This window comes from Microcaecilia unicolor, chromosome 4 (genome assembly GCF_901765095.1).
Source record: "Microcaecilia unicolor chromosome 4, aMicUni1.1, whole genome shotgun sequence".
Taxonomy (NCBI): Eukaryota; Metazoa; Chordata; class Amphibia; order Gymnophiona; family Siphonopidae; genus Microcaecilia; species Microcaecilia unicolor.
Window position 1 is genome coordinate 56356579 of NC_044034.1, and position 14395 is coordinate 56370973.

At 44.1% G+C, this 14395-nt stretch overlaps 1 protein-coding gene across 3 annotated transcripts in view; it reads left to right on the forward strand.

Moving 5' to 3' along the window:
* Nucleotides 1–14395, forward strand: part of GRIA4 (glutamate ionotropic receptor AMPA type subunit 4) — a 520316-nt gene that overhangs the window by 309402 nt on the left and 196519 nt on the right. The window lies entirely within an intron of this gene.

The window sequence follows — 14395 nt, forward strand, 5'->3', positions numbered from 1 at the left end:
CCTCAGCCGTCTCTTCTCCAAGCTGAATAGCCCTAGCCTCCTTAGTCTTTCTTCATAGGGAAGTCGTCCCATCCCCGCTATCATTTTAGTCGCCCTTCGCTGCACCTTTTCCAATTCTATTATATCTTTCTTGAGATGCGGCGACCAGAATTGAACACAATACTCAAGGTGCGGTCGCACCACGGAGCGATACAACGGCATTATAACATCCTCACACCTGTTTTCCATACCTTTCCTAATAATACCCAACATTCTATTCGCTTTCCTAGCCGCAGCAGCACACTGAGCAGAAGGTTTCAGTGTGTTATCGACGACGACACCCAGATCCCTTTCTTGGTCCGTAACTCCTAACGTGGAACCTTGCATGACGTAGCTATAATTCGGGTTCTTTTTTCCCACATGCATCACCTTGCACTCGCTCACATTAAACGTCATCTGCCATTTAGCCGCCCAGTCTCCCAGTCTCGTAAGGTCCTCTTGTAATTTTTCACAATCCTGTCGCGAGTTAACGACTTTGAATAACTTTGTGTCATCAGCAAATTTAATTACCTCGCTAGTTACTCCCATCTCTAAATCATTTATAAATATATTAAAAAGCAGCGGTCCTAGCACAGACCCCTGAGGAACCCAACTAACTACCCTTCTCCATTGTGAATACTGCCCATTAACCCCACTCTCTGTTTCCTATCCTTCAACCAGTTTTTAATCCACAACAACCTATATATACAGTGTTGCAATAATCTGCTATAGACAGAACCAAAGCCTGAACCAGCTATCTAAATTCAGCAAATCCGAAAAAGTTATGAATTGCCCTTAACTTTTGCATCACATATGTCCAGAAAAAGTCAGTAAGCTATCAAGGAATAAGATACAGGCCATTAATCAGATGGCAAATTCCTGCACTCTCGTTCAGTTTTGGAATTGTAGACTGGTCTCAAAGATCTTGAAAACTGGATGTATGAACAAGAAAACTCTTTCATGCCCCTGAGCTTATTTTATAAGAATCAGTTTTTGCTATGACTGTACATTCCCCAAATTGAAAGAGGAAGGAGCCCCATGGAAATAGATTATACCTATCAAGCTATATATCATAGCTACCTATCATAGGCTTCTAGGGTTACATAGAGGGGCATAATCGAACGTCGCCGGCGAAATAGATCACTGGCGATCTGTTTGGTGGCGGCGCAACAGCTGGCCGGAACCGTATTATCAAAAAAGTACATAAGTACATAAGTACATAAGTAGTGCCATACTGGGAAAGACCAAAGGTCCATCTAGCCCAGCATCCTGTCACCGACAGTGGCCAATCCAGGTCAAGGGCACCTGGCACGCTCCCCAAACGTAAAAACATTCCAGACAAGTTATACCTAAAAATGCGGAATTTTTCCAAGTCCATTTAATAGCGGTCTATGGACTTGTCCTTTAGGAATCTAACCCCTTTTTAAACTCCGTCAAGCTAACCGCCCGTACCACGTTCTCCGGCAACGAATTCCAGAGTCTAATTACACGTTGGGTGAAGAAAAATTTTCTCCGATTCGTTTTAAATTTACCACACTGTAGCTTCAACTCATGCCCTCTAGTCCTAGTATTTTTGGATAGCGTGAACAGTCGCTTCACATCCACCCGATCCATTCCACTCATTATTTTATACACTTCTATCATATCTCCCCTCAGCCGTCTCTTCTCCAAGCTGAAAAGCCCTAGCCTTCTCAGCCTCTCTTCATAGGAAAGTCGTCCCATCCCCACTATCATTTTCGTCGCCCTTCGCTGTACCTTTTCCAATTCTACTATATCTTTTTTGAGATACGGAGACCAGTACTGAACACAATACTCCAGGTGCGGTCGCACCATGGAGCGATACAACGGCATTATAACATCCGCACACCTGGACTCCATACCCTTCCTAATAACACCCAACATTCTATTCGCTTTCCTAGCCGCAGCAGCACACTGAGCAGAAGGTTTCAGCGTATCATCGACGACGACACCCAGATCCCTTTCTTGATCCGTAACTCCTAACGCGGAACCTTGCAAGACGTAGCTATAATTCGGGTTCCTCTTACCCACATGCATCACTTTGCACTTGTCAACATTGAACTTCATCTGCCACTTGCAGGCCCATTCTCCCAGTCTCGCAAGGTCCTCCTGTAATCGTTCACATTCCTCCTGCGACTTGACGACCCTGAATAATTTTGTGTCATCGGCGAATTTAATTACCTCACTAGTTATTCCCATCTCTAGGTCATTTATAAATACATTAAAAAGCAACGGACCCAGCACAGACCCCTGCGGGACCCCACTAACTACCCTCCTCCACTGAGAATACTGGCCACGCAATCCTACTCTCTGCTTCCTATCTTTCAACCAGTTCTTAATCCATAATAATACCCTACCTCCGATTCCATGACTCTGCAATTTCTTCAGGAGTCTTTCGTGCGGCACTTTGTCAAATGCCTTCTGAAAATCCAGATATACAATATCAACCGGCTCCCCATTGTCCACATGTTTGCTTACCCCCTCAAAAAAATGCATTAGATTGGTGAGGCAAGACTTCCCTTCACTAAATCCGTGCTGACTTTGTCTCATCAGTCCATGTTTTTGTATATGCTCTGCAATTTTATTCTTAATAATAGCCTCCACCATCTTGCCAGGCACCGACGTCAGACTCACCGGTCTATAATTTCCCGGATCTCCTCTGGAACCCTTCTTAAAAATCGGAGTAACATTGGCTACCCTCCAGTCTTCCGGTACTACACTCGATTTTAGGGACAGATTGCATATTTCTAACAGTAGCTCCGCAAGTTCATTTTTTAGTTCTATTAATACTCTGGGATGAATACCATCAGGTCCCGGTGATTTACTACTCTTCAGCTTGCTGAACTGACCCATTACATCCTCCAAGGTTACAGAGAATTTGTTTAGTTTCTCCGACTCCCCCGCTTCAAATATTCTTTCCGGCACCGGTGTCCCCCCCAAATCCTCCTCGGTGAAGACCGAAGCAAAGAATTCATCTTTTTCTTCGATAATACGGTTTAGCCCGGCCAAATGCCAGAGTTCGCCGGGTTTCAGATCACTAGTTTTGTTTTTCAGCGATAATGGGAAAAAATGCTGGCTATCTCAAACCCGGCAAAATCCAAGGCATTTGGTCATGGGAGGAGCCAGCATTTGTAGTGCACTGGTCCCCCTGACATGTCAGGACACCAACTGGGCACCCTAGGGGGCATTTCTAAAAATGTTTTAAAAAATACACAAATAGCTCCCAGGTGCATAGCTCCCTTACCTTGGGTGCTGAGCCCTCCAAATCCCCCCCAAACCCACTCCCCACAACTCTACACTATTACCATAGCCCTTATGGGTGAAGGGGGGCACCTACATGTGGGTAGAGTGGGTTTTGGGGGGGGGTTTGGAGGGCTCAACATTTAGCATCACAAGTGTAACGGGTAGGGGGGGATGGACCTGGGTCTGCCTGCCTGAAGTTCACTGCACCCATTAAAAGCTGTTCCAGGGACTTGCATACTGCTGTCAGGGAGCTTTTGCAGTTTGGTCGTGAAAAAAAAGGGACCAAGTAAAGCCGGCGAAATGCTCGTCAAGCCTGGCTTTTTTTTTCCATTATCGGGCGAAGCCAGCCATCTCGTGAGCACGCCCCTGTCCCGTCCCCATCCCGCCCCCGTCCTGCCTTCATTACCCTACTGACACGCCCCCTTGAAGTTTCACCGGCTCTGTGACGGAAAGCAGTTAGCGCCGGCCAAAATCAGCTTTCGATTATACCGATTTGGCCAGGTTCAGGAGATCGCCGGCCATCTCCCGATTTGTGTCGGAAGATGGCCGGGGATCTCTTTCGAAAATGAGCTGGATAGCTACCTATCATAGGCCTCTAGGCTTACATAATAGCATAATCAGACCCAAATACATAAAAGGTGTGGAAATGTGAAACTAAACATCAAAAATCTGTCTCCTTCATTAAACGTGGACAAGCATTCTGACAAAATAAAGAAATAAGTGAGAATCCACCAGTATATCTAGGGAAGGAAGCAGCAGCGTTTGCGTGTGTTTACCTTTGTACCTAGTGATTCGTTATAAGACCACAACTGTTGTATGATGTTGGGTGATCATTTTATACAATACTGTACTGTTTTATCGAATATGTGTATGATTGATCCTTGGGTATTTGATATTACCATGGTTTGGGTGGGTAGTTTTTTCTTTTTTTTCTTTTAAATTGATGGTGTTCTTTTCTTTTACATTTTTGATGCGCTCTTTTACTAAGTTGCATTACCAATTAGCAGCGTGCTGAATGCCAAGAAGCCCATTCTTCCCTTGAGCTTCTTCGTATTCAGCACATGCTAATCGGTAGCCCTTTATTTGTAAACTGCTTATCCCTTTTTTAAATTAGACAGTATGGCAAATTTGATTAAAACATAAACCATAGTTTGCAAGAGCTGAGGTGGATTTATATTTATATGAATATTTTTTAAATATATGCACACATGTACTGAGAACATGCACAAGTTTAAACCACCTTTGGAGCAGGAGTTGACATATGTGTATTGCTATTTATATTGTATAGAAGCTGAATCTGGGAACCTATTTTGTAAAACAGGCCTCAAATACGTACCTTATTTGGACTTCTTACCCCTAGAGAAGTGTTAATGCTTATGATAATGTTTATGCACATCATTGCATTGATCTCTTAGATCTCATAAGGGTCAAGACTTTAGATATCAGTGATTCTGTGCTATTTTTAATTTACCTATTTATCCATGGCTATCACAATGAATTTGATGTTATACAGGCAAGGATTTTGCAGTGCCTGATGTTTGCTTTCCTTCAGGACTTTTTTTATGTTAAGCTCAAGGCCGGCTCAACTTGCTTTGGCAGCGCCCCACCCCCTTACATTGCACCCAATACCCCCACCCTCCTCCACCAAGTTTGGCATCTCTCCCTTCCTTGGGTCAGCAGCTTGGTCCAGTCTCTCTTTCTCCCTCCTCTCTGTCACTCCTTCGCAGTCCTGTAAAATTTACGCTGGCGTTACAGGATCGCAAGGGAGTGAGAGAGGTGAAGGAGCAGTCCCGGACCCAAGGGGAGGGGAAGAGAGAAGGTGAGAGACCAGACCGGACCGAATCGGGAGAGGGGAAGAAAAAGCTTAACCTGTAGACCAGGTGACATTAGAAACTGGGTATTTTGGCATCCTTAAGTGCCGGCACCCTGGGCCAGAGTCTCACCTGGTCCAGTGGTTAAGCCGTCCCTGGTTATGCTCTCAAACTTCACCTATTGGATCACCTTCTTTGGCGTAGTACAAAGCAGCTACTTTTTGTTCCTTATTCTTTCAACTTTGGTTTTTACATATGTAGTTCTATTTCTATTAATTTCACAGAGTCTTGGAATCAAATGTTACTTAAAAATCACATATTCATCTGGCAGAATATTAGACCTTTTTTTAACATCATGCCTTTATTCCTGAGTCAGAACATACTCAATAGCCCATCTGTGCCTTTACTAGAGGGGTAGAATATGTTGAGTAATGTCTGTTCTATGCCAGAATAAAGAGCAGAGAAGGCATTTAAAGAAGGAAGATGCTGCAAAATGCAGCTTAGGAAGGGGATGAGCATGCCAGTCACATGAAACCCAGTTAAATGAAAAGTCTGAGAAATGCGGCTCCAGAAGCCCCCTTTTATGAGCTCAGAATGGGAATGCTTTTTTTTTTCACAAGACCTTGGGAGTGTTTTTGTGTAATTCCTTGCAAGTGTAACATCATAAGAAATTCAGCAGGTTAAAGCTGCCTGAATTCTCACTGCTGCTCCCTAATTCATTTCAGTGTCAGTGTTTTCACTGCTGACTTCTATAGAGTGAGAAGCCAGCCAGCCAATAGGAGGAAGCTGCCTGCATTTTGTAGTAGCACTCTCCCTAAGGCCCCTTGATAAACTCTGGTATTTTCTGCACCTATCAGGAATGCTCAGGCTTGGTGCTAGAAAGTTTCAGCATAGGAAGGAACTGTATAGAACAGAAGGAGCTGGAAGCTGGCAGGGCTGCCGGGGGGGGGGGGGCAAAATTCCCTGGGCCTCCAAGGGGAGCCCGGCGCCGGGGTCTCTCTCTCCTGCTCCTGACGTGACCCGAGTGATTGCGTCCCGACAGGAGCAGTAGAGAGAAAACTCTGGTGCCAGGGCCCCCCTTGGAGACTGGGGAGGACCCGGAGCTTCTGCCCATTGCTTGCTTGCTAGCCAAGTATTTCAATCCTGTTGCATCAGTGGCAGTGATCGGGGATGGCGGACGGCAGCGATTGGGGGGTGGCAGCGGAAGATGATTGTGGGGGGGGGGGCGCAGCGGCCCTGCCTCACCCCAGGCCCATTTCAGCCTCCTGGCGGCCCTGAAAGCTGGTAGAAATATAGGATTGTCTTATTATAATCAAGGAGAAGGGTCTGGTGCTGCAGATCCCCCCCCCCCAAATATTTAAGCCCACTCCATGTTTCTAAAATTTGTCTTAGGTCCCATCTCCTGCCTCTGACCTTTATCCACAGGGAGATCCCTTCTACAATGCCTGAAGCAGCATCCTGAATGAGGAATCAGCCTATCATACCTTCAGGGGTTGACAACACAGAGGCACTTGCCCCAGAGTAAGGATTCAAAAGGGATTAGGAACAAAGAACCAGAACTAGCACAGTTGCTGACTTGTTTTAGTGTGGTGGAACGGGGAACCACTACATAGTAACATAGTAGTAACATAGTAGATGACGGCAGAAAAAGACCTGCACGGTCCATCCAGTCTGCCCAAGATAAACTCATGTGTATACCTTACCTTGATTTGTACCTGTCTTTCTCAGGGCACAGACCGTATAAGTCTGCCCAGCAGTATTTCCCGCCTCCCAACCACCAGTCCCGCCTCCCATCACCGGCTCTGGCACAGACCGTATAAGTCTGCCCTCCACTATCCTCGCCTCCCAACCACCAACCCCTCTTCCCCCCACCTGCTCTGCCACCCAATTGTAGCTAAGCTTCTGAGGATCCATTCAGAGTAAGGATTCAAAAGGGATTAGGAACAAAGAACCAGAACTAGCACAGTTGCTGACTTGTTTTAGTGTGGTGGAACGGGGAACCACTACACCCCTGCAAAACCCTAAGAGATGAGAAGGAGGTCATTCAAGGTTTTCTGCTGTAACAGCCAGGCACCCTATCATATATCGCTAGGACGGAAGAGTTAACATCTTCTATTAAATAATCCCATCACATCCACAGGAGTCAAGTGTCTACCATCCAGTTGCTGGAGAAAGCTGTAAGTGTACCATTTACAATGAGCATGGATAAATCTGTACAATCTTTAAATCTGAACAGCAGGTGTGGACTGTGTGGCTGTAGGACCCTCACCTACCCGGTGAGCTGATCTGAATAATTAAGGGAAGTAAAATAACCATCTATTGTAACTATTGCTATTGCCGGAGGAGAGGAGAAAGACTGTACATAGTTGCAACTTGTTTGGTAAATTACCCTCATGCTGTGCCTTAATCAACTGAAGGACAGTAAAAGTTTGGTTCAGACATGAAGGACTGTGTGTGGTGTGGATTTTTGAATATAAAATCTGGTTCTTAGCTTGCTCAGGAAAAATCCTAGTCCTGATTCTGGTCCCTCAAGAAAGAAATGAGTGTGTTCCCTTGTCCCCAGCTTATTGGGCTTACCCTAGGCATCCGCCTAGCTGTACAAAGAAAAAGGGAGGGTTACACAAACTATCAGATATTAGGCATATCAGTCTTGCACAATATTCTTTTTGTTTGTTTCTGCTGTCTTTAATGCTTGCAGACAGCAAAGGCATAGTATCTACAGAAGTTCAAATAACAAGCCAGCTAATGTGTTTCTGGGCATCATTTATTTTTGGTAGAGATTGTACTAGCATCATATGTTAATCTTCAGTGAGCAATTTTCTGTTGTGTCCTTAGGATTTACAAAAAGGCACCAGCCAGATATTCTAGTCAGGATGAAGTCATAGGCAAACTAAGCACATGCCTTGGACCCAAATGTTTAGAGAGGCCCTATCAGATGTGCTAATTTGCCAATTCCTAAGGCGAGTTTTGCTCTGGTAAGTCATCTGCCAGCAGAAAGAAGACTAGGGGCAGGCCAGAGCCACCACCATCCATAGAAGTCTGTCTATCCTCCCTACACCCTATGCAAAATCCTCTAGTCAGCAGAAGGAGTTTGTACGCAGAGATTCTTCCCTGTTACCTCTTCCTCTGCAGCTGTAACCACATGAGGTCCCTTAGTCTTGCAAGTCTCACCAGCCCCACCTGCAGAGGAAAGCCAGAGAGGAGGAAGCAGTAGTAGGCAAGAAACACTTTCATGGAATCTTGTCAGGTAGAAGGATCAGGTGTTTAGGGAGTGGGTTATGATAATGGTGTTTATGCCGATGGGTTTGGGGGCAAGGGTGGTGATGTAGTTATTCTAGGGGATGAAGAAAGTGATCTGTTTATGCCAGGCAGTGGGGTAGAGGCTAACATAGTTTTATTAATTCATTTGTTGTGGTTTATATTACTTGGGGTGAGGAGGAACAGACTTGTTTGCCTAAGACTCACCAAAGGTTTAATCCAGCCCTGTAGGTGTTATTTCATATGTAACCCTTGTGGTCTGCGGTCCCTCTCCAGACTCTCTGTGGAGAGACCCGGAGCACATGTTTCATGGGTGGCAGCTTTGTCATGGGATTACAGCAGTGCTTTTCACCTGTCTCTTACAAGCACACCCAGCCAGTTTTCAGAGTTACCACAAAGAATATGCTTGAAACTTTTTTTGTATAAAATTGATCTCCAGTATAATCAAATTTATCTCATACATATTCACTCTGATATTCCTGAAAACCTGGCTGGTTAGGTGTGCCTCCAGGAGAAGGTTGAGAGTCACTGGATTACAGGGTTCTGGGATGGGATCAGCTAAGGCTGGGAAGCTTTTGACCCTTGGGATGACTGACTGCCAGTGGCGATCCTAGGTCTGCTGCCACCCGGGGCGGATCGCCGCTGCGCCCCCCCCCAGGTGCAGCGGTATCTGTCCCCCCAAGGTGCAGCGCGACATGCCCCCCTCCCTGGTGCAATGACCCCCCCCCCCCCCCCCCCCCCCCCCCCCGGTGCATTCTTGGCTGCTGGGAGCAGCCGCGCAGCTGTCAGCTCCACTGGCTCCCTGCTCCGGAACAGGAAGTAACCTGTTCTGGGGCAGAGGGAGCAGGGAACCAGCAGAGCCAACAGGTGTGCGGCTGCTCTCTGCACCCCTCCAGCAGCGTCCCCCGGGGTGGACCGCCCCCACTGCCCCACCCTCGTTACGCCACTGCTGACTGCCACTTGCTTCCACAAATTCACAGTCTAGTCCAAATTTTTTTCTGAACCTTTAAAGTTTGCTGAAAGTCCTCAACTAATCAAGACAAAAATTACTCAATAAAATTGCAGAGTATAAAACTGTAGAAATTACAATTCACCTCTTTTCTCCTAATTCTGGGGTAGACAAACTCAGCTGCTGGGATCCTCCTTAGTAGCTAAGACTCTAGCTTCTCCAGCTTCTTGCTATACTTCTTTTTTGAAGGCAGATCACAGATTCAGGCTGCAGGCATTCCTTCCTTGACACCTGGGCTCTCCTAGATCCAACTTCTGTCAGATACCTTGCAGGTTCTACATACTGGACTCAGATGTGGCTACAGGCACTTCTTTTCCTGTGGAACCCTGTATCTCCTCTCAGCTCCCAGAATTGTCCTCTGAATCTTCCTCTTCACTTCCAGGATCACGGGAAACCTTTTATCCCTCCTTGTCTCAGAGGCTTCCTTCTGCCTCTGACTCCTTATTACAACTAATAGGTATTAGAGTATTTGCCTAGTCAGCCAGAACTCTAAACCTTATGTAGTTTAGTGGCTTAAAAAGCCTAAAACAAGAAATTGCCTTTGGGCTAAATATGTAGAAAGAGGAGAAAAGTGAAGACAGATAAATGCCATATGGCCTATCCAGTCTGCCCATCCATACTATCTACTATGCCTTCCTCTCCTTTAGAGATCCTATGCACATTACCCCAGATTTCTTGAATTCAGATACAGTTTTCATCTCCACTACTGGGAGGCCATTCCACAAATTCACTACCCTTTCCATGAAGAAATATTTTCTCAAGTTACTCCTGAGTCTGTCCCCCTTTCACCTTCTTTCTATACCCTCTTGTCCCAGAGCTTCTTTCAATTGAAATATACTCGCCTTATGTACATTTATGCCATGGAAGTATTTAAATGTCTCTGCCATATCTCTCCTCTCCTACCTTTCTTCTAAAGTACACATATTGAGATCTTAAGTCTGTGCTCATACGTTTATGACAGAAACTATTGACTATTTTAGTCGCTGTCCTCTGGACCTGTTTATATATTTTTTTGAATTGTACACAGTATTCTAATTGAGGTCTCACAAGAGTCTTATACAGAGGCATTATCACCTCCTTTTTCCTGCTGGGCATTCCTTCTCCCTATGCATCCAAACAGCTTTCTACCTTTTGTTGTCGCCTTTTCTGTTTCGCCACCTTAAGATCATCACATATGATCAAGACAAAGTCCTGCTCCTCTTTCGAGTTCAAAAGTTCTTCACCCCCTAAACTATACCAATCAGTTTCCTTCTAATTTGAGATCGCCACCTACCATTATCTTACTGGTAAGGAGAACCTTCCCAATTTCTAGAATGTACTGGGAGGTATAAGAAAATTGCTTAGTAGGACCACTAGAGATCTCTCCTTTCATGGCTGATAGAACCATAAGGGTAACTCCACATATCTTTGGAGCAAAGATTTTGTTCAGATCTTGAAATGGAGGAGTTTTTTTTTCTGTGAATACAGACAAACCTTTAGTGGTAGAAGAAGCAGTCTTTCATAGTACTGGGGGAAAGGGGACAACTATATTTTGATTGTGGTGTTCAAAGAAAAAAGCAAGATGGTAAAACCTGTAGCATCCACCGTTCTTTGTTGATCTAGACAGAGTGCTAGAAATGACATAACCTTTTTGTTATGAATACTGAAATGTAAAAATTCACATGGATGGTGTGGTATGCAGATTGACAAATCATATCTTTTGCACTGAGGTTGTTGCCTGCAGGGCTAGAATCTTAGTAGAAAATTGCAACGTCAGGAATCAGGGTTCAAGCTACTAATTGTGCTAAGTCCAGTGTGAACACAATTATTTCTGGCTTGCATAGCATGTTGGCTGCCTACAGTATGTCTCTCCAGCTTGTTACAGATTTTATACAGCTTGAAGGTTTGGTGATTTCCTATTAAAATATGGTAATAGGCAGCACTAATTGTATTTACTTTCAAAGCATTACAGTACAAGGTCATCTCATAGGCAGTATGTGCTGAGCCTTGGAGGGAACTCAGATGTGTTGTTGACATAGTTTAATTATTAGTAATTAAGGTATAGATTGAGGAGCCAAGATTTCACATTCACGTATTCTACTGTAAAGAACTATTTAGCTGCTTTCAAAGAAGCTTTTTGTAGCCTTTTGAAGTGGTATTTCAGCATCATTGATTCCAGTGCCAGTCACATTATAATCCTTACCTGGGGTTATATGAAAGAATTTTAGGAGACAATTTTCAATAGCAAAGTACAGAAATGCTTATAGCTGATTTTCAAAGGTAACCAGTGTGGGCAATTTCCATTTTTAAAATCCTATACCTGTATTATCTACGGGTGATGAAATGTGGTCAGCAATATTGAGAAATATGATTTCCACCTAGAGAAATGTGGATGGTTTATCTACAGCTGTGGAATGCACTTCCAACTCACTTGAGAATGATCAACGAATTAATTAACTTCCGTAAATCTCTGAAGACTTACCTCTTTGACAAAGCCTACCACAAGAACCCATAACTAACCATAACACAACACCTATCCAACTTTATTCAGAATGTATCGCTCTACAACTGCTTGACCAAATCCTCTTGTCTTCCTTGACTTCTTTGTAACACCAAATGTATACTTCATCCTGGTATGGCGATGCCACAACAGGTCTTTGTAAGCCACATTGAGCCTGCAAATAGGTGGGAAAATGTGGGATACAAGTGCAATAAAATAAATAAATAAATACTTATCTTTATTTCCCGATATTCAGTGACCCTATTCAGGTGGGACCTAGGGATGTGCATTGTTAGAGTCCATTTGGTTTGTTGGTGCACTTTGACTATATACTGTGACTTTAAATTGATTAATTTAATTGATGAAAGAGCTGTTTTATTTTTATTTATTTTGAGTATTACCTGATCTATTAAGTTGTAAATTGTCCACTTTTGTAAACCATTTTGTAGCTCATATATTGGGGACGGAAGGTGCAGTAAAGTCTTTTTCCTTTTGCGCTTATATGGAAGGTTAATCCTAGTGGTGGTACCATGAAACTGGTGGTCTGTTGGAAACCACTATTGCACCTGGATGTGTCTGGTACAATCTGCTGCCGATTCAGATGTGTAATTAGAAGGACAATTTGGGATATTTATTTTCCACTAAAAAGAATACTGGTTTGACCCGAGGCAGGCGCTTTTTTGTGCCGAAACACAGCACATGTCAGGTCCATTTCATTAAAGATTGTACCATTGTTCCATTTTTGGAGGCCCTTTTGTGCTTTTTCTTACTGTTTTGGTTTGTGTACTTTTGGTCCCTCTATTTTGCTATTTGGTGAGTACTGTGAAACTTCCATAAGGGATCAGGGGTGCCACTAATTTTCCTGGAGATAGATGGGGCAGAGACAGAGGAGGGGGGACTACTCTCAATCCCCACTTCAAGACCACCAGAGTCCCCTCTAGGTAAGCCTCTGGGGTAGGTAGGGCCTCAAGAGTAGCTGGGGAGGATTTAGGACTCTCCCTAGAGAATTCTTAGGGACCCTTTTACTAAGCCGCATAAGCGTCTACATGTGCCCAACACGCACCAGAATGGAGTTGCCTCCCGGCTACCGTGTGACTCTTGCGGTAATTTCATTTTTGGCACGTGTCCGATACCCGCGTCTGGAAAATATTCTTTATTTTTGGTCGCTTGTATCGGACACGCGCCAAGTGGCATTTGGCACACGTAGGTCATTACCACCCAGTTACCGCGTGAGACTTTACTGCTAGGTCAATGGCTGGTGGTAAGATCTCAGACCCAAAATGGACATGTTTCAATTTTCATTTAGCCGTACGTCCATTTTTGGTAAAAAAAAAAAAAACATTTTTAAGGCATTTTTTGTAGGTTTGCTCAAAAATGATTCTGCGCATGCCCAAAACCTGCATCTACACTATTGCAGGCCATTTTTCAGCGCGCCTTTGTAAAAGGACCCCTTAAAGAGGAATTTAAGAGAGGGTTAGATAGTCTGGTGTGCTCTATTTGGGAGAAATTGGATCAGGAGGAGCTGCTTGTTAATGGAGGGGGAATCAGATTTTGAGGGCTGTTTGTTCTCAGGGAGGATGGGACTGCTGATGGGGGGGTGCCTATTCTAGGGGACCGTTATTCGATGGCAGGACAGATTGGCAGATTCATGTGTAGGTTTGCAAAATCACTACCTTACACATATGTGTGCTAGCACTGGGTTGCTATTTTGAACCTACACATGTAAGTGATGTTTCTCTGTCTCACACACGCACGCACACACATACATATACACAATCATATGTAAGACCTAGTGCTTTCCTCTTGCATTTTTTCCATGTGTAGGTTTGTAAAATTGATCCTTCCCTGCACACGAAGAGCGCCTTAACCTACACAAATAGCAACTCACCTGCATTTGTTTTCCTGGGGCGAGGATACAGTATATCGATTTTATATGGGACCTACACATGCATCCTGCCTTTCTAAAATGATGCCCAAAATCTACACGTTGTCACTTCAACATGTAGTTTTCCAGATAGACAAATTATTTAAAATGGAGCTGCACATATCTAAGAAATAATAATGAACAAGGATGATTTTTTTTCACCTTATAAATAATTGAGCACAAGGAATTAATAAAACTAAACAGAAGTACTGGATAAAACAGTGGTTCCCAAAACTGGTCCTGGGGGCACCCCAGCCCAGTCAGGTTATCACGATACCCACAATGAATATTCATGAGAGAGATTTGCATGCACTGGCTCCACTGCATGCAAATCTATCTCATGAATACTGATTGTGGACTGTACTGAAAACCTGCCCGGCTTGGTGTGCCTCCGGGATTATGTTTGAAAACCAGTGGGATAAAATCTTGTTTTTCAAAGGCCAATCCCCTCTAGTCATAGTTGGTCTCTTACTTCCAAGTTTATATTCATGCAGAAAAGGTCAATAACCAAAATGATTAATGATTCTTTTGTTGGAATATGTAAGCATCTCTTATATTTGGCACATTCAATTAGTCTGCTCAATTCTGATCTTGCAGCAATTGCTCTTGTTGTGTTGCTGCTAAAATGTACATAA